At 31.2% G+C, this 22,772-nt stretch overlaps 1 long non-coding RNA gene across 2 annotated transcripts in view; it reads left to right on the top strand.

Moving 5' to 3' along the window:
* Positions 1 to 20,265, top strand: part of LOC149484622 (uncharacterized) — a 48,353-nt gene extending 28,088 nt beyond the window's left edge. For both annotated transcript variants that reach the window (XR_016316287.1, XR_016316286.1), the window contains exon 4: positions 20,126 to 20,265. This is a non-coding gene — a long non-coding RNA (uncharacterized LOC149484622). The remainder of the gene's footprint in view (positions 1 to 20,125) is intronic.
* The last annotated feature ends 2,507 nt before the right edge of the window (positions 20,266 to 22,772 follow it).

Raw genomic sequence — 22,772 nt, 5'->3', positions numbered from 1 at the left:
ATAATGGATATTACGATATGATGTTGCGTGGAGCGAGAGCTGCGTCCAGCGGTAACGGCGCCAAGGAGGCCGATGAACGCTGGTGGCCTTATTACGATGTATCGCAAACGAGAAACGCGACGTACTTTCATTGTCGCCAAGATATGCAACGGCTCATGTACTTTGCTAAATCAAAGACATGACGTGTTGCTTTTTATATTGTACTGAAATTGGTCTAGCATGTGCGTTATGAGGCTGAACTTTTGATTTAAGTGGGGTAAATGTTTATACTATGAAATCAGATTGTATTTGATGTAAAATAGTTAAAGGAAGGCACAAAGAATAGCCCTTCGAATATTTAATATTCTCTGTTTATAAATATTAGGCTATAAAATGAGTGTAACCCGGAAAATGTTCAGAATATAATGAATTCTATGTTAAAGGAAATATTACGTATTGTTAATTGTTACGAGTTAACTCCTAAATCCACTATTAGAAGTATTCCTCACTCATTCAGTGAGTTACGTTTATTGCTGTAACTCACAAAAATGTCCATTGTTTGGTAGTAATGTCTATTTCACAAGAGCTACAGCACTCGTAGCTAACAATGCATCGCCACGCATCGCTACGGCCGCTACGGTGCCATTGACCCCGCGACCGTGTCAAGTGCACTTTGCATTCATATTGTATTACTGTTATTACTACGCTTATCAATTAAGCGACAATCACATGATAGAATGACAAATGTTACGATTAGTGTACGCCTACTTCAAGGTTAGTGTTGAGGGCATAATTTGAGACAAAGTATTACCTCTCTACGGAATGCCGTAGGTTTAGTCTCACACGTATTTCATTACAGCTTGAATTTAATATATTAGATAATTAGCTAATATATTTCTTATACATATTATTTATTCAAACATAATATGTGTTTATTTAGTGATAAATAAAATTACTGTAAATGTTATTATTCGTGCAAAGAATATAATATTATATGTATTTGTGTGTTTACTGACATACAAATATATTTACAGAAAGTGAAACCATAAGTTAAACTACGTCTATATTTTCAAATATATTTTAACTGTACAAATATTAGTAGGTGAGGAAAACGGAGATAGTGTTTTCGGGAAGAGTTTGTTGTTTTCAATTGCATTTAGATTAGTCGTAACCTTAATTTTACATGTATGTAAAATTAATTTTATTATAACAACTAGATAAAATTGTTTGATAATTTGTAAATGAAACTACAATTTAATAAATTTTTCTTAACGTAAACTTAAGTAAAAACAAATCTATGCGTTTCTCCAAGCCCGTGTTTGTGAGTGAAAACTGCATCGCCGCGCGGACGTCATTCCACTTTTCCGAGTCGTCAGTAGCTTACAGCGACACCGCGCTATCTTGAGCTCTGCGATGGCTAGGCGTGACTCTAGGCCTATGATGAGTATTGCGATTGAGAAAAATGAGGAGGGGTCCAACGATACTGGCTACGCTAGTCCACGACAGTGAGTGTCGATGCAATTTCGCCGCTGCAGTGTGCAGTAGGTAAGTGTGTCAATGCACTCTAATCCCCTCCTTTGTCACCGCAATTACTTATGACAAGTTCTGTCTAGTTTCTGGATATCTGGCACACCTATATTAGAAGAGAGACTTTGATAAAAAACACAACAATTTTTATGTTTATGACGTTGAAATGTTTTGGCCAGTGTTTTGTGAGAAAAACGATTGTTATTATCGTTTATTGTCACCAATAAAAGTAAAGTGCAATAAACGTAGGCAGTGACAGCGTAATATCTTCGAGATTGCAGACGAGTTCGATGTCCTGTCTCGTTTCCATTAGCGTGCACCACGGATGTTGATTATGACTGAAAAACTTTCCTACGTTGCTTCTGATACATTTTCGCTGACAATATAATTAGTTCATAATTAGTCTTAACCGAGAATCATTGCATTAGCTCTACTGCAAATAATTGATTTATAACTTGAATTGAGCATACTTCTGAATATTATATTTGATTGAATTAGATAAACGAGGACCATCGTAAAATTTTGATTTATACCAATAAAATAAGTTTTCACATGTTGTTTCAATTAATATTGCATAGTTTTAAACCTTATGTGAATCAAAATATATTCTTTATTTTAAAATCAGTTAGATTTCCTTCATTAAATATTTTTGCGCTTTAATAATGTTATTGTATATTTAAAATACAGAACAAACAAAAAGTTGTTATTACTTTAATGCTTTTACCTATGTATCAGTGTATGTCATGTTGGTGATCCTTAATGAAATAAATAAATAAATAAATAAATAAAAGTAATAAAACCACAAACCATGAAGAAATTATTCTAATTCGATTCAATAACGCAGAAAACGATGCAAATACTACCAGACGCATGGCAGCTTCTTTCCACTCTGGAAATACTCAGGTTTTAATGGCATGTCGTATAACATATTTCCTTAGGAATATATCATAAGCAGTGTTTATTTAATGATGTACTTAGTCACGTCTTTAAGGCTTAATCTGCAAGTTTATAGCAGCATTGGTCCCAGTATGAAAAAAGTATACACAACTTAGTCAAATCCTATGAATAACGTATTAAAATTTTGAAGTTTGCTAACGTCCTGTCCACGTCCACCTGAGCGTCGCATTGGCAGGTGGAGCAATGAGCATGGAACAAGCGCATCGTCAGTTTCCTATCCGTATCTAGGCGAGTGACAGTAGTTGCTTGCGAAAGTGCACATAATTGGATCGGTGCTTTAGAAAGGGGGTTATGAGTTTGTAAGTGCAACGAACCCGCGTGCATTTTCTCGGGAAGATGCAGTTCAGTCGACGAGTGGAAAGCGTACGGTTCCTGGAACCGGCGACGTATCGCCTCTTCGTTACAGCTCTCTCACTGCACGCTCGATATGGCGAAAAGTGAAAATAAATTGATAAATTACTAACTGACATCTGAAACATTATTATATGTAGTTAGTGTATAGGTGTTAGGTTGTTAGTCGTGTTGTGATTAACATCTTTAGAAAAGTAACCTTTGAACAAAGAAAATATTAGATATAAGAAAGATTGTTTCGCAATAAATGTAAAGCCGAAATGATGTATTGAAATATTGTTTTATTCCGAAATATAAAAAATACTAGAACTAGCTGACGTACGCTATTCTTACTATTATCTTTTAGGGGTATGTAAAATATATGTTGACTCAGACCTGTCCAATATGCACCCAAAATTTCATAAAAATAAACAAAAACATAATATATGAACCATCGATTTAAGATTGCCTTTATAAAATTGTAAGTCATAAAGGTTTAATTAAGAAATAAAAGAAACGATAATTCAAACACATCTTTCTCAATTCAGATATAATCTTCTCGATTAAATATTCATTTGAAGTTTAAGAAAAAATCTAATCACCTGGCGGTGAAACATAAAAAAGGGCTAAACGCAACTGTTGTTGAACATTATAACGGGGCCAAAGGGTTACGGGACCATATGCTCCATAGCCCAAATACCGGATATGGGTTAAGTAATCACAGGCTTCTTCTGCATCCTTTCTATTAAACCCCTTTCATTAAATGATCCGTAACTGTACTTTGGGGATAAAAAACCACGACATTTGCAAACTCCAGCGGTATGTTAATTGAATTGATAGCAATTGGTGCCGTCGCCGAAATGGTTTCTAGTATCTAATGTCTTTTTTGTATAACGTACATCCGCCATGGCAAAAAAATTTACTGCTAAACCTTATTAATGGTTTCAATTATGTGGACACTATTGGAATGATAACAACAGTAGTGTTCCTATTGAAAAAACGATTCTATTTAGCCGTAACCTACTAGGTTTGCTGTTTTAGATTGGTTTTCAAATATAAGCTATATTTGAAAACATGAAATCCGTGGTTTCTATATATCCGGGATTTTACATTATCCGAACTTTTGTCTTTTTTTTAATTCATTTTCTATGTCCGTGTGAGACTAAGAATTTTATTTATATATTTTATATTGTAACGCTCTTGTTTATGTAATAAATCATTTGAATTTTAATGATGTGTGCATTATGATACATTCTTAAGAGAATCCGTTAATAACAGTGTATTTGCGTATTTAAAAGTATGTTTTGTATGAAACTCTTGGTTTACCCCAAATCTAACGTTACACGTATGCATTTTATACCATTGAGTTTATATCATAGATTCCAATACCATGGACTGTATGTAAAAAAAAAACACTTATCCGTTACGGCTCTTCAATATTGTCATTTATCACCTAAAGAAACTGTTTAAAATTATAAAAGGCTACTTTTCATATTATTGTAAACCTCAAATTCGTTACGCATGGAACAAATTGACGCCCCACACCCCTATTGTTTCAAAATATGTCCTTTCTTTCTCAGAATCGAGTATTGATCACTATGGTTCCCGGTTTACGCTAGAAACTGTTACTTTGTAACGGTGCTTGCACGACGGAAAAAGTGCATTTTTACAAACTCCAGTGACGTCACAAAGCGTCACACGACATTGTTCATCTCCCGTTACTCGCACAAAGGGTGTGTAAACAAAGGACCTTCAGCTTGACCACAAAGTAGCTGCCCACTGCAAATTGTTTTGAATGCGCCGTCGTAAATCTATCAAAGAGTAAAAAGACTTTACTTGTTTTGTCACCGTTTATTTTGTTTGAATGTGACTTCACGTTCGTGTTTATTGCTATCGATTAAAAAAGGCTGGATGAGCTATTGTTTATGTTTTGCAAAAAAAATGTTTATTTAATATTTGTAATTAATTCACGTATTTTATTGCAAGTTCACCTGCTAAAACAAAAACGAGGCACTGCATCGTGTTCATAATCGTTTCGTAATATCATTATTATGAAACACATTGAATCGCTGAGTTATGCAACAAATACCACGGTAAGAACTTGTTTGACATATTCACCTTATCTTAGCTTTTATACAGGAATTGGAATGTGATCAATAACAACAAACAGAATGAAATATGGGATTGTATATCATATCATTTATTAACACTCTACAGTACAGTTTTTTATTTTTTTTTAAACCTTATGTAAATTACTCGAATCAAAGCTATTTTCCTTTAGGAATAAAATAGGTAAGTAATATTAGTATTAGTAGGTTTAGTATTAGTAATTAACTTCAATAAAAATTAAAGTGAGTCGATCAAGAAACTAAATATTTATTGATCTAAGAGTTTTCACAATAGTCTAACTCCGTACTACTTTTCTATCAGTAAAACTTATTTCCATAATATGATATCAATAAAGTGAAACATACACAAACTACATATCAGAAATATATTACATAAAAAGATCGTAGCGTCCAAAGGTACTGTGCTTTATTAAAAGTGAAGGCATAGCTGTTCCTAGTTGAGAAAAAAGTAAAAAGAAAGGACAAGTCCCGTTACCATTCCGATCCGACGTCCCGCTGAGTAACGATGTATTTAAAGGGACAGGGATAAACGGTCGGGCATTTTAAGTACAGTTCTAAGATGGTACAATATTATTTACATTAGACGCTACAAGATTTATTGTGATGAAGACAAATTCTTTTTATCTAGTATTTTGGCACTATAATTGTGTCTGTAGTTATTTTCATGGTGAGGCCTTGACACTTAAAAGTTAAAGTTAATCGTACTTCCGTTCAATTATCGGGGTATACAATATATACACTCGCTTTCATACGAGTCATCGTTTATCGCCTGTTTTATCGTATTTGTGTATGTACATAACTACATAATATAATAGAACGAAATTATTATCTTTATAATTTATATAATATACATTATTTTATTTAAAGGAAACGTTCATTCATTTAGGTTGCCATTGTTCAAAAAATCTTATAATATGGTTGGTGCTTTGAATACAAAAAATGTATCAAATATATTGTGCACATGCTTTACATGTATCTTATAACTTATCTCATTCTATCAACTATTTTACTTACTTTTAAGTAAAAATGCGACCGTATTGGGTTTTCCAATAAACAAAGATCATATGTTTTTTAACATTTGAAGTTTAGTGTACAATTATTGTAATAGTATAACTATGCATAAATACAAGATTCATTTATTTAAATCGCATCCTTTTCTGTACACATACAGGATTACTAAGATGGGTCGCTATTAATATTTAATTTTCTTACGTAGATGTGATATTCACTTCGTTACGTGATATGTATGAGCTGCGATAAAGAAAACGAAGTCGGCATAATTTTAATCATTTGCTAGAAAAGTGGCGCGAAATAGTTCTAAAGGCAGCCGTCCGCAATGTGCAGCGCTGATGGCAAGCGCATTGCTAGTAGGAAAGTTGCTTGCTATATCGAAAAGTGTCACATTGAACCATGGTGAACCGCGACCGAAGTCTTCCGCGGTGCCTGGCCTACTCGTCAAATTGTCATTCTATCAATCCGTCGCCATGACTTTATCTTTGCGATCTCATGGCCGCGCATTAGCATTCGCTTGGACGTTACCGTTGTTTTGTCAACTTAATCCTCTTTCAATTTTTTTATGACTCACAATTTTAACTGGTAATAATACACTGAGGAGTAACGATTCGTTTTTCTTCATTACTTGTGTGAGTTTAATGACTTCTTTCAGGCTTTTGTTCGACGCGGGGCAAGTCATTATATTCGGACAATTATGAGATTCATTTAAGTTTTGTTAATTATCGTTAAGTTGAGTTGTTATAAAATTTGTTCAGCTAGCGTGACGGTATTGCAATCTAGCTTCGCTTCACACTCTCTGGCGAATAGGGGTCAATGACAAGAGTCCAAGACTAGCGTCAACATCGCTCGCTTTTGATAATAATTTCGCATCGACAATGTCAGATATTTGTTATCTCTTTCCGCAATTTGAAAAAATGAGAAATTCATAATCCATTTGAGACCCTTTAATCCATAAAATCTTATAAGCTATTGAAATTCTATTTTTTGCTGTATCACATCCGTTCCCCATGAACGTTTTGTAGTTCAAATAGATTATGGTATTATTTGTTATGACACGATAAAGGGTATTTCATATCAAATCAATATTTAGACATAAAAGCAAAATAGAGAATTCGCAAACAAAAGACATTCGAGATCGTTCAATGGCGATATGTTCTGGATAAAGTATCTTGAATTTCGGACGTCTATTCGTGAAGTGTAAATTATCATGTTCGCAAAATGGAGGTTTGCGGTGCGGGGACAGGGTGGGGGGAGGGGGGGGGGCTGTATACTCGACAACTAACGAAACGAAAATTTGTGAGGTCAACGAACGTGAGTGGCCGCAGCCAACGTCAGGTTGATTCACTTTTCATCAGCACTTCGCTATAAGCTTATTCGTTAGAAAATCTTAATTTGCCAAAAGAAAGTGAGTCATTTAATTTGATTTTGTTTTTTACTGAATTTATCTTAATTATCTTTGGCCTTGCGGTTTTAAAATTAGATATATAATTACACAATGATTAAGTTGGGCATTCCCTAGTTGTTTGTTTGAAAATGGTCTTTGCTTAATGTTTTTTTTAATTACATTGAGTTTCTGCAAACCCTAATAAACCATGACAAGTATTAGATGAACTAATTTCTAAAGAAATGATAAATCACATTTGAAGCATAAAGTTAAATAAGAATAATTATTCTAAAATTGTTACCCATATAAAACCATCCTTTCACTTCACATTTTTATGACGTATGGTGATTTCGTTTTACTTATCTTGACTCGTTATTATTAACTAAAATATAAAACAGAGTTCATTGGCCTCGCCAACCATTGCTGGGAATTTCGCGGCCATGATCAGATGGCAACTGTTACTTCAAATAAACTCGACCACAGATTAAAAAAAACCTTGTACATGAATATCGTATAAAATTAAGGTTACTTGTTTATATTGAACACATACTATTATGCAATGGTAGAATTGTTCTTATGATGGTCATATTTTATTTGTGTCTGTAGTATCATATGTTCTATCAGTTGATGCAATCAGTAATAAATATTATATATAATATCTTGTAGTTATTAGTACTGTTAATTAGGAATTATAAAATATAAGTTTTATTTTTTAAATTATGAAACAAAAAAGTAATTGTAGTAACAAATAAATTACAAAGACATTATCAAAAGCAATTCGCGCGTTGAACTCGTTTGTATGCGTCTTAAATATGTCGAATAATATACATAAAATAATTATTTTCAGTACAATAAGTTAATCACGTTAAAAATATGAATTCTGAATACATATAACATCTTAAAACAAATACATAGTTACTGTATGGTTTTTAAAACATATGAATAGGTGTTTAAAAGTGTTCAAAAATTTATGAAAAATGGTTTATATTTCATATTTTTTTTATTTTATAATAAATTTAATGAACCAAGAGTACTCAAATTTAATATTTTAAAATAATACATGGCACTTAACACCATTGGTGAAATGAAAAGTCTAGTAATTTTATTACGAGGAATCTTTGTCTAAAATTGTCTTCTGGAATATTATTTATTTTTTTCATATAAAATTGTGAGCCATATTTTATAAAGCAATATATTTTTGATATGTACATGTGGTACTTAGTGTCTGTGCGATAGCAATGATAGAAATAATGTTTCCGCATTGCGCAGGACGGCACGCTATGCAGCTATGCAGCACTACCAATCCTTGTTCACGTTTTATTGGTTCTACTTATAATCCTTTACAAGAACTACGCAAATAGCATATGGAAGAGTATTGATATATGTATTTAATAATAATGATGTATTGCAGAAGATGAAGATAAAAAAGTAAATATATAGCATTGATTTGTTAAAGCGTGCGTGTAAACCTACATTTTTATATTGTTAATTTACAGTATCGAAATGTTAAAAATATCGATCGAGTTACTTTTTTTACTGCATTGTGCAATTTTTATTTCTTCAAAACAATTTAAGAAGAATAAATAAAGAAAATAAATACTCATATCTGACAATAAACGCAATAAACAATTATTATAAACAAATAAATATATCTGTCTTCCGTCCTCCTGATCTTCATCATTAATATATTACACATGCGTGCACTAAAAATACATTTGGTAATTTATTTACAAGTGATGGTTTTGATTTTATTTACGTCTTTTCGCTAATAAAGCGAAATTAGGTAGCGTCAACCACCGCGATAGATGGATTTAACATAAGTTCCAACATTGATAAATAGATAGCATGTAACAATGAGATTGCTATGCACAATAAGATGCAGCTAGGCGCGCTGGCAACTGTCGCCAGCGGCGGCTAGCGGTTCGCAAGGTTCAGGTTTACTCGCGTTCATTGCCATAGTTTTGTAACCCTTCTTGTGTAACTCGCTCTCTTCGGCCCTTCCCGCCTCTCACTTGTACTCAATATCGATGCATTCACACCATATATTCAAATGTCATAAGCTGTTATACTTTTGGTGTGCTACAATTATAGAAATGTATAGAAGTAGCCTGAAATTCGAAGAGAGAAAGGCTGTTTGCTAATTTTTGTCAGGATATACCTACTAGAGAGGGCTTTATCTTTCTTGTCTTTGTTCGATATATTCTTAAAATTACACCATTTCCACCTTAGTTTGAAAAAATAGTCTTATGATTCATGAGTGTCACTAAACTTATACACAGTAATATAGTTCACATAACAGGACAATTTAATTTCACCTTTCCTTACTAAAATGTAGACACTGTCAGGCGCAAACGTAGACACGTGCTTGATTATGCGAGACAAGCTGCGGGACCCACCTTTCCTATTTTATAAGAGATTTGCGATAAAATCAGTATTTTAGTTTATTTTTATTTAAAGTAAAAATAGTCTTTGTATCGTAGATACATTATACATAGATATATTGTTTTATTTAATACCAAATTAAGAATAAAAAATTCACGGACAAAAATTCAAGAATTAACCCTCCTCCTCTTATTCTCTTGATGTAAATATTTTTGTAAAATAGAATAAAACATGTTAAATCCAAAGCTCTAAAGCATTATGAAATATTGTAAATCTAATTAATTTACAATCATTATAATGGAATCGCTTATCATAGAGTCATCAAAAGTTCATTGAACTGTATGCAAAAGCATTGAATAGCCAGTAGGTGTCGAAATAACATAGTTGCATAGAGCATAGAAATGTGGCAAGTGCGGAAGGTTTAATTGAGCGATCGCGTAGGCCGCGGTTCCGCGTCTAGCGGCCGTCGACCCCACAGCCTTTCAAGAGTATCGAACCGCGTGGATTACGTCACCAGCGCAAGCCTCGGAAGCTTGAAAGTGCCTGCTATGAGGCATTTACGTTAAAAGCTTTTATACAAATTTGACAAAAGGCACATGAGTTTTATTTCGTGATATGACGATAAGGAAGGTATTGCGTACAATATTTTGAACTGAATTGAATTTGAACTAACAGTAATATGTATAAAATAAATATAAAATACGGGAAAACTTAATAAAATGTGATAAAAGAGACCATAAAGTTAAAAAAATATTATTTTTTAATTGGGACAATCATATTTAATTATGAACATATAATAATTTTTCTTAAACCTATCATTCCAGATTTTCATTTACCTGTTTAAATATTTTTAGATTAAATAGTTGGTTAAATGTTAAATGAACACATAATCAATTCGGAAATAACTTTTTACATTTTCAATTTAACGAATTCTTCAAATCTAAAATGATGTTCAAGTAAACAACTTTGAAACAATTCCATAACTTTATTCCAGTTGGATATACATAATATGTACCTATATCTTACTTTAGTCCGTTAGTGTAATAATCAGGCTAGATAGAATAATTTTGGAATATTATACAACCTACGCAGTCATAAGATTTTGAAAGGAAACAAAGTATTGATGTGGCAACATTCACTCGATAAAGTAAACATCATCCGCATTAAATGCTTGGCAGTCATCGACCCCAACTTCGCTCGCAAGGCCACTCGCTTACACAACTTGCTTCAAAAACTTTATCGATCTATCTCGCTTTTCTGCCATGTTCCTAGATTTTATTATTTGCCTCCGAGCGTATTTCTATCCGAGTCTGATAAATCTCTATGTAAAACCTTAAAAGTTATGTATTATTTCTAGTCTCTATGAGGTCACTGTACGTTGAACTTAGCGCATTCATTGTGGCTACGAAATTTGAAAAGGCGGGCTTTGTTTTGAACAAATATAATGGCGAGTAAATGGTGTTCTCAATACAGTGAACTCGCGATCGGTCATATTATAAGCCAGTGGTAGAGAAGGCAGCGTTGGCAGCGAGGCAATCGACAAAAGTGCTTTCGGGCGAGTAACGGGACTAAGCGGAGAAATGCTCTACGAAATCGAAACAGGCGTTACCGTTAGCCGGCCCTCGCCCTAACAGCCTGCCGGGATAATCTCGATACATCTATTGTATTTTACGTTTTTATAAATACTCACTATACCAGTATTCATGGCTGTTGTATTAAGCTTAAAACATTGCGTCCATATAGGTAGTCCGTAGTTGGTGCATATTTCAATTATGATTGTTCGATGAAGGTATTTTTTTAAGCTAATATTCTGCCAAAGTTACTTCTTATTCGTATTTGGAAATATATTTCGTGTATAAAATTATTAAAATTATCTATTAAAATTTTTTAATATACACATCGGTATATAAATAAACATATTGTCAAAGCCTCTATTATTTTATTTTAATAATCGTAACTATAATTTGTTACAAACATGAGAATAAAAATGAAGGTTTTTCGAATGTCTGCGGTATTCTTTTAATAGAAAAATTTATTATATTAAAAAAACATAAACTTTCTTACATTTTAAACACACATTAGAGCAATAACTGCCATCTAGTGTACAATCTGTAAGTTATTACAAAATGACGCTTCGTGGACTTTGGTTTCTCTTAAATCTTGCATCTAAAAAGTATAACGATGAACCCGCCAGATGGCGCAAATAGACGTTCATGTAACTGAAGTTGAAAAAGTTTTTCGTACTAATAAACGAATATTAATTTCATTTTGTCATGTAACGTGAGTTATTTAGTCAACAATCTAAATCTAGACAGATTTTTGTGGATATACAAAAAAGAAAATATTTATGAACCAATACAATTATTGATAAAGTGACATCTGTCCAATAATGGAATATATCTGTTAGCTGCCCCACTTTGTGTGTGTTCATGTAGTTAGATCAATAAAGTTATAGGTGGCGCAATAATATAAAAAGCCCCAGCTTTTTTGTATTCGAAAGAAATTTTTATATTTCGTATATAATATGTATGTTTAGAAATGATCCGGTAATTATGATTGAAAATATTTCAGTGTACGTATTAGCCATGGTATTAGGGTAATAATAATACGAAAATTACTTAGAAGTTGATTAGGAGTAAGTTAGGTTTCGATCACAGATAATAGTATAATACTGGTTTTAAGTACTTAATTATAAGAAGAAGCTGTTCTGGTTTTTGTAGAGTATAAGATAAGCACAGATAATATAGTACTTAAATAATTGCTAGCACTAACTTTCCACCCGCGTCTTCGCTCGCATTTTTTTTTATCTCGTGGATCTTACGAAGAAGAGACATGAAATTATTTTTATCCCCCATGACTCTGTATTCACCCTGAACATTATTTTTTATAATAAAATGTGGTCTATAAGTTGAACCTCATGTTGTCCTGTCACCGATTACTTTTTTAACATTGCATGTAAGTAGAGATTATTTTCTCGTCCTTCAAACAGCTACTTAAAAATAATTTTGATATCCTTTTTTTTCTTTTACAAATATCTATAAACATATTAACAAATACTTCGATTATTTCTGTTTTATGAAGCGAAAGATTCTCCATCACTATCTCATAAGCTATAACATTTTTTATTCATACGTAAGTAACCAATGCAAGATCATTTGTTATTGTTACATAAGGGTACATGTGTATGTCTCTCGTTTTTTTACCATTTTTATGTTCTTTATTTAAAAAATGAACGAATTGATTGGCTGCGCGGAGTTGCGGTCGACCCTCGACCTTGCGCATCGCGTCCCTCCGAAAACCAACCAATCATATTGTATTTTATCCTAAAGGGCCCGCGCCCTAGGTACATGTTCGCAAAAAATTCGGAACAATGCTGATGAAATTTGTAATCAGCTATTTTATGCTTATTTTGTAGATTTTTTTGGTAGACGAAATTTTGAATTTGTTTTAAATCAATGAAAACATAATATATTAGATACGTGAATGTAAAATAGGACATGTTTTAATATTTTCGATCCAAATAACATTTCTGTGGTTACAACCAATAATAAGTTAGTTATTATTAAAATTTATAAGATATATACTTTAACATTATTTCTAAATATAAAAAGCTCCACGCCGTAGTAAGGATGTTCTTTCTAATTAATTTATAATTACCTATCGATTATTGATCTATCTAAGTTTACTATTTTCACTTTCCTTTATGAACTTATATTTACTACCTAAATACTTATAATAAAATTCAGTTCCAAAAGATATCATATAGATATGGACGTACCTACAGTTGATATAAATAAAACTCTAAGTATTATTTTTTTGCAAAAACACAATTCAATATTTAAATTTAGTTCACAATAACAAATTGGGTGACAACAATAAAATAATTAGGAATACATAAATTATTTTGGTCACAAATTCAACTCTATGTTAAGTATACTATTTTCTCTTGCTTTATTGTACAAAATAAAAGAAAAATGGAGAAAGGCTGTTTAAAAGCGTGACTGTAAAAACAGCTCCTGATTACTGATTACTTTATGATTACTATATCCTACTTCTAATTCTATGTAGTTACTAGTTTCTTACTTAATATTTACGGAACATGCAACTTTTCAGTTGAAGTCCATATGCATATTTGTTCAAATTCAAATTCAATTTACACTTGCAGAATGTAGAATTACAAACATGTTAGGAAGGTTGCGAATATTATTGAAATATTACAAAGGTTTACAAGATTATAATGTATGAATGCAGCTTTTAAGAAGATACCTTTTTTAAACTTCTATAACATTTGATTTGAAAAGAACATTGCTAATTATTGAACAGTATTGTATACGCCTCAATTATTATTGGATCAAATAGAGATAACAAAAATTTTGCATGGATTATAAGCACTATTATATTTCGATTGAATTTACATCTCTTACCACTCACTCCCCAAATTTGCTTGGCATTTCGTATATTCGATAAGCAAACTAATCATCACAATTTAACATGTCACTCAGTTTTGTCATATTTTAATTCGTGTATTGTAGTTTTATTCACAAGAGAGCGTGTTTGTGAGAGGGCTCCGAGTGAAGAGCATTGTCAAATAGGCAAAAAGTTGTCATTTTGTTGCATCGTGGGTCCAAACGCCCCCACGCAGTTTATGGGGGCTATTTCGTTACCCTTATATTAAAATGACGCATGCGCAAAATTATAACGAAATGTTACATATTTAGCATAAAATTAAAATTTCAGCAAGCAAAAGAACTTATCTAGCATCATTATATTTGTACTCGTTTAGAATCAATAATCTGTAGTCAATGATAACTCATGTTAGTTAGTAATCATTTAAGAAATAGATTTAGGTTTCGCATATAATTTGAAACTATTTTGCAAAATGCATTGCAGATAGACCTTTCCATTTGTGTTTAAAATTTTTGCAGTGAAAAATAGTTATAAAATACATACAATGTAGAAAAGTTTTTACATCTTAGCAGCTAGACAATCAATTGTAATAAACTTTATATAACAAAAAAATACCTAATAAAAATTTATTTCTAATAAATCATCAACGTACTTATTTAACTTTTATACCTATATAGACTTAATAAATAAGGAAGTAAGCGTTGGTTACCATCGTAAAAAAAGTTAATAAAAAAAAGTTATAGGCGCACACAAAGCACATTATATTTTTTGTAATTACACTAAACGAACGGTAACAAATTACCTATTTATTTTTATTTAAATTTGCGGCAGTTATTCCAGTTATTTGTAGGCCTGCATAGCATAGTACATTTTGGAACGCGAATGTCGTTGCTATGAATACAGCTCCCATTAATTTAGGCTTATCCCAGGAGTTTATTGCTTTTACGTTCTATTGTGATTTTTTTGCGATTTTTTTATGTGGTCAACGAGGGGTCAGCTTTTTAGAGTCGCCCTTGTTCTGAATTGATTGACAGCCAACGGTCATTCGCAAATTATCGAATTCAACGTAAAAAATAAAGCTGCACATGCCTATTGATGCTTTTTTTATTTCTTTTTATTATTATTGCAACCATATCTTAATTTTAAATTTTATAATTGAACGCTGTTTAAATTCTAAACTATGTAATTATTATGCAATTTATTGACAACCTTTATAGAGCTTCAAATACTTAGTATTTTAAGCTTTTTACAAATACTCATAGTAAGAATGTCATTTCGTTAAGCTTTGTTTTATAACTTAACTTTTCATCGAGAAAGAAGTTGTTCTCATAGTCAGATACACTTCAGAAAAAGAAAGTAATTAATTAAAACCACAATTGTTGTTTTGATACAATTGCATTTTTAATATAAAACGTCGATCCTTATTATCACGCCTATTGTGTCGGCCACGCGCGAGATTACTTTTTTGTGGACATTTTTTATTCGACACTTTTTACGTAAAAAAGTCCATCCTCCCCTATTTACAAAAGAGCATGGCCTTTGATCCGAGTGCTTATTAAATATAAATATTTCACGAAACATTATCGCATTTTTTATTACCTTTTTATGGACGGTCATCAATACCATGATTTGATCATTAATGGTCTCAAAAAATCCTTTAAGTTTAAGACTGTAATAAATCAAATTGAATATCAATTTATCTGAGGGTGAACTTTAAACTATCTTTTTCTAATATAGTCTTATCATTTATTAAGAGTATGTAGTAAATTATATGTAGGTGCAATATTTTTCGTGGATTTCCTAAAAATTACTAATATTATACTATAGGCGTAAAATAATTGATAATCTACATTTCCAAAATGTAGAGCGTTGAACATGCAGTTGTATTTGTGATTTAAGGGTGGATCAGGTAATATGTACCAGGGTAGCCATGTTACTGTCTGAAGTAAACTTGTGTGTAAATTTTAAGGAAAAGTCCATTATAAAGAATTGCATTATCATATGCAAATGCAGCCATATAAGTTTAGTTTTGATTTCTCAATGTTCACTGTTTTATTTATAATGAAATAAAATAAATACTAACTAAGTACGTGAGTAGACAAAATTACATGATTCGATCAGAGGAAGAGACAAAGAGATTTTATAGATCTATTTTATAAGCTTTTAGGAACGGGCTATATGTAGTTGTTTATATTAATAATTGATATAGGAACTTGAAAAGCAGGCCGACTCAAATAAGGCAAACATTGTCTATATTTTCTAGTTTATAGTCATAAAATAAATGCGCTCAAAAATGGTCTAAATTGTACCCAAATCATAGACACAGGAGTGTAAGCATTGTGTCCACGAGTTGACCAGCAGATGTGCGGACGGCCGGCTGTCTGCATTCACCAGTACTGCGCATGCGTCGCCAAAGCTCACAAATATGGCCGCTAACAACATTGTATTATATTTTTTTGATAGCGTTATTAAGTAACAGCAAATATTTAATTTATTTAGAAGCCCATCTAACTAGTACTTGACAGAAAATATTTTAATGACAAAGATTTTTTATTAAGTAAATAGCGCTTTTTGTGCTTGACTTTTGATTTAAATAATTTTTGACTTGATAAGAATTAATGATGATTAGTCGTGTAAATCAATATCAAGTAATTAGTAGATTGACAATTAAGAAATTGAAATTGAGCTCAATTAAAAAATATGTTCAATGTTCAAAACAGAAATGTTCATGCAAATTATTTAGTTACCTCCGTAACGTACGGTGCGGTTAAATTTATATCATTTAGCTTATCTTTTATTTTAAGCCAGAAATCTATTTAAACAATATTTATTAAATCATAATATAATATCCAAAAGAATCCCGCACAAGCAATAAGATAAGTTCTTCTAAAATTGGAAATTCTTGTAAGATTTTTATGCGTAGGTACCTATTTGTATATTTACATTTGTAAATGAGAGCTGCTAACAATTATTATCTCACAATAATATAATTTTTGATGTCTATTTTAGTAATCTACGTTTTATTCCTATTTATATTCGAGACCTAGTCCGTACTGTTAACTAAGATGGCTCAGTTTTTGTTTATTGTAGAGCTTGTTTTTTCATTTATAGTTTTAAAATTTAAGAATAGACGATTGGAATAGTATTTTTAGTTTGTACTATTTGAAACGTTTTTTCATCAACTGAATGGGAAGATCGTTATAGAAAAATATATCGTTGGTTTTTTATAAAAACTACCATCGAAATCTTCCAAATAAATTGAGTACATTGTAATCAAATCAATGTTTCTAAAATCCCTAAGCCAATAAAAATCTAGCTTATATTTTTAATTTCACATTGTTTTTCATTTATAGTTTTAAAATTTAAGAATAGACGATTGGAATAGTATTTTTAGTTTGTACTATTTGAAACGTTTTTTCATCAACTGAATGGGAAGATCGTTATAGAAAAATATATCGTTGGTTTTTTATAAAAACTACCATCGAAATCTTCCAAATAAATTGAGTACATTGTAATCAAATCAATGTTTCTAAAATCCCTAAGCCAATAAAAATCTAGCTTATATTTTTAATTTCACATTGATATCAACCTCATTATCTACCAATGTATTAATGTACAAAACAATTTGTATAGCTCTATTGTCCGAAAAAATACCAGCAAATAATTTGCTGAACTTTTGTAAAATCGAAATTGCTTATTTACTAAAAATAAAGCCAGCATCCCCATTCTTGCGCGTCACCCTTGGTTCACGCAAAAATTGTACGCAGTTCTTCGTATAACCTCATACGCGCCACGTCGGTAGCATGTTGATTATAATTTATCCTATAATTATTAATGATGTTACCGCCGATGTGATTTAATTGATTTTAAAAAGCGATTAAAACTCTTTTATTACTAAATCGCCGTTTAAAATAAGAGTCGTTAATTTTCGCGCAATTATCATCTATAATCATCGATTTTTCAAAATGGACTCACATTTATAATCAAGAATTGTTATGTGGTGATTTGGGGTGTCCTTTATCTTCAGAGTGGAGGGCTATCGCATCCATGAAGGGTGAGAGCTTGTATATTTTATATTCTATGTAATTTAATTTTATACCTACGTAAAAATATTAGCATACGTATTTGTAAGAATTGGCTAGTCTAATTAGCTGATGTAGCTAATATGAAAACGGTCTAATAGGGCAAATCAATTCTTATTAGTGAATTAAAAATATAATAGGATTCCAACCAGAACGTTAATCTATCGATTAATTAATACATAATTGTAAATTCAGGACAATGCAATAAACTATTGAAATAAATCTTTTTATTAAATATAGGTAGGTACCATATAAGTAAAATTTTCAAATATAAACTGAGATAGAAGTAAGGCATAAATAGATTAAAAGATAGAATATAATTAAACAAGCAGGCAAAACTGTCGATTTTTTATTGTATTAGTGGGTCTATTTATTAGTAAAATTGTTACAAAATACCGCGATGATTAATATCCGTCATAGATTATATTGTGTTATTTAATAATATCAAATGTACATGAAACAAATCCAATGCCATTCATCTCACCGTACCTAAGTACTTACATATTTTTGACAGTGTTGCTCTTTGTGGTGGATATAATATAATTTTATTATATTAATAAATATTATTCTCTTTTCTTATATATTATTATCGTTCAATACCTGAAATACACTGTAAAGCATCATATTTTTATAAAAAATGGAGAAACGTAGAGTTCCAGTATAACAATAATTTTTATCAATATCTTTAGATCATAAAAACATATTTTAAATATATGTATATACATATATACAAACACACGATAACGATTAAATTATAATATAGTTTGTTGAAATTAAAGGCGAGCCTAAAATCTCGTAGCTATCATAATGTACTTACGTGGTATATAGATCTAGGGAAAGGTACGTAGAGATCTAGGAATCTTTCAAAAATCTTATTTTCAATTTAATTTCATTTTAAATTTTTTAGATAACGAAACAAATTAACAAAAATAAATATTAAGACATTTACTTAGGCGCCATATGTTACGATGTTATTTAAATTAATTTTATCGTCAGCCTTTTACTGCTTACTCTATTATATTTTCAACTAGTGTACTTTATATTGAAAAGAAATTAACACTAGGAACATGAACGATATTAGTGTTTGTATACCTATTTGATTTTATGTTAGTTGAACATGCAAAATCGGTTGAATGAATTAGGTACATGGATAGTATTCCATAATAATGAGATTTGCAATTTTTACTCTATTTGCATGTATTTTAGGTTATAGTTGTATCGCAATATTTCAATATAATTACGACTGACTAGTGATATATGGATTCTAAGCCGATTCATATTATCTATATTTGATAATGTAATCATGTAATACAAGATCCAATTTTAAACATAATTGATTACTACTCTATTGTTATAATAAAAAAAGCGCTTCTTGGTATCTGGATACAAAAACTAACATTATTCTGAGCTATATTTATTTTAACACATAAAAAGCGTTTTCATTGAAAATGTTGACAAAACTCATCAATAACTAAGGCTTATATACTCTGAAAAACTTATTAGATAATATCATTAAGTAGAGCCAAACATCTAACGAATTCTACACAAGTCCTAACTAAACTTTATTTCAAATATCTGGCTTGGCTGTTTTGCGATTTAGAAGAAGCGTAAGGTGAAAAGTTTAATATTTTTTTTTTATATTTCGTCGTATTATGTTTGAAACATTGCGAGAATCCCCCAGCTAGATCGGTATTAGGAAAATTGTAACAAACTTTCTGATCACTCTTTATCTTTTAAAAATTAACATTTAATTTAGCATCGTTTTTCTGTTCATGTCTCACTGTTCCGTACATACTATATAACCGAAACAGAGTCTTGCTTACCAACAAGATGTTACAACATTTTCTAAACAATACGCAGTTTCTTGCCAAGTGATAAGGTTTATTAAATTAATGTAGTATTATTGAACTAATAATAATGCGATGTATTTCCAGAGTGCAGTGTATGCGCGGCAGCGGCTGCGGCTGCGGCAGCGGCAGCCGCTTCTTGGATCCCGGCTCATGAGCTTGAGTACACGAAGCCACCACCTGTACCCATCGTCAATGGTACATTGAATGGCGACGCAGCCGTATATACCAAAGTTTGTAAGTTATTTACCATAATATGTATAATAAATATATGCATTTGCAGTTATGTAATTGGCAGTGTGCTCTGTCAAAATTATTGATAGAGCAAATCTCTATAAAAAGAGAGAAAATAACTGTAAGTAGGTATACATTTTTTTTAACAATTTATAGGTACTTCGATATGTAGTTTAATATGAGCCTTTTTTGACGTGACAACATCTTATAATTCGATAGAGCCGGCTGCACGCACGAAAAAACATGACTCATGCGGCGTTACCTCGCTCTGAGGCGTTCCATGTAAGGCTTGAAGTGCAAGCGAGAGCGCGGAACGAGCGACAAAGAAGCACAATCGGACGTTGTCACGTTCAACTATCGTCAGTAAACCGACTTTACAGACAACCATTTTTTTACATTTGTTTTTTGTCGTATGACTATCCAAATATGATATGAAAATAATATGCAAAGAATTTTTGGCAAATTCGTCAGTGCAAATGCTTATCTGTTGTATTATAGTAGTCACAGATTGTGGAATATAACACTCCAACAGAGACAGCAAACATATTTGTTCGTGACTTCACTTCTTGTAAATTCTTTGAAACGTGATGTTAATTCAGTGAAAGTTTACAAACTAACGGTCATAACAAGAAAATAAACCATAGTATGAACGTAATGCCTCATATATTATCTATTGTATTAGTTATTTATTTATTTTATATATATGAATACTATTGTACTCATAGAACATACAAAGCGTACAAGTATACATTAATATCATTATTACAACAACTGAGGGGTGAAAATTCAAAGATGAATATAAAAGAGTAAAAACAGTTATGTAGCTATATTTACGACGTGATTTCAATCGGAACATCTATTTATGTATGAATGTTTATGGAATAAAATGTTCAAGGATTGGAAAATAGAAAAACTAAGGATGAAGGATAATATTAAACTGCTCTACATAACCTAAAAAAGGGTAGCTCTATCCACAGAAAATATAATTACGGCTAATATTTGATATTGAATAATATGTAAAACCAAATGTACGAATAATCTTTTTATGTCTATTTTTAACTTAAAAGTGTTCTTGTAAATTATTTTTACATTCAGTCACTTCTTACAATACAAATATCCACATAAAATTCTTTACTTGCTCACGAGATTTCCCCTGATATTATAAAATACCTAAAAATGTAGATACAAAAGGTAACACCCCCTAGCACCGCCCCATTTCAAAGTGAATAATATATTTCATGAAGGGTGATTTTTCTTTCCTCAAAACTAACTACAAAGCGTTGCCAAAATGTTTTGATATTGATCGCGTTAATTTCCTCATTTTCTACTAGATGGCAGTGTAAAATACTGCCATGAGGCTGCCATCTAGCAGACATATAAAATACTCCATTTGCAATAGAAATATTTTAAAACTGCCATCTACCAAAGGAATAACGAACTAAGTTTATGGCAAGTTTAGTAAGCTTAAGTTAGTTCAGTATACCTCACAAATCGCTAGTGAGCTTTTTAAGCTTTTACCGTATTAAGGGCTAGATTTTTTTTATTTCTTTGTAAAATAATATTGAATATTTCATACTTCCTATGAAAGAGACCAGAAAAAAAATTCGTTTTTCGACTAGTAAAAAATAAGAATCATGTTTAAGATATCTATATATCTATCTAAGTATATCTACGTAAGAAAAGGCAAAAATTATTAATTAGAATTTAAATTTTCTCAAACGCTTTAAATAGATTGATAAATATATTACAGCTTTTAACAGCAATCTATATATTACGTAAATGTTAATTAAAACGACATTTTTAATTTACCTCCATTAAAGTGATTGGAAATAGATAATACGTTAATCTTTTCTGTTGAAACTTACACCTTTGAAAGTTAAATGCAAATGCTGTAAGTGAAACCTGCTCAACTAGTTTAAAGTTTTCCTTAAAGCTGCGCTATGCAGGTGCAACGGGCAAATTGGTTGAAACATATGTAAATTGTGATGCCCTAATTTTACTCAATACATTCCGAAATCGTTTTATTCAAATATACGTAAACTTAAGCTAACCACAAAAACACTAGCTTGTATTTTACTAATTTCTTTGAGTATTTAGAATGACTCAATTCTATATATGTGGAGAATAATCTGTGTTATTCATGATTAGTTTTCATGAAATAATATGTAATAATTTTATCATTATAGTTAACTGGGTCAAAGGGCTGTAATGAATAGATAAAGTTCGCTATGACGGTTTTTAATAGAACATGTTTAATAGTTTATTTTATATTTATCGTTAACGTTATTTTAAACAATAGAAAAATACTTAGCTTGGCCAGAAAACAGTGGACAATTAAAGCCCGTTTGATTTATATTACGTTATGTTTGCTTTTGGAGAATATTACAATGTGTACAAAAATTTTTTCGATTGTAAACTAATAAATTATATTAAAAACTAGCTTCCGCCCGCGACTCCGTCCGCGCGGAAAAATTAAGATTTATTTTTTTTCTACGTATTT

Source organism: Colias philodice, chromosome 11 (assembly GCF_061535455.1).
Source record: "Colias philodice isolate Cphi_HAF_F1 chromosome 11, ilColPhil1 Martin Lab GWU primary, whole genome shotgun sequence".
Lineage (NCBI taxonomy): Eukaryota > Metazoa > Arthropoda > Insecta > Lepidoptera > Pieridae > Colias > Colias philodice.
Note: the sequence above shows the minus strand (reverse complement) of the source record. Positions and strands in the feature narration are given on the sequence as shown.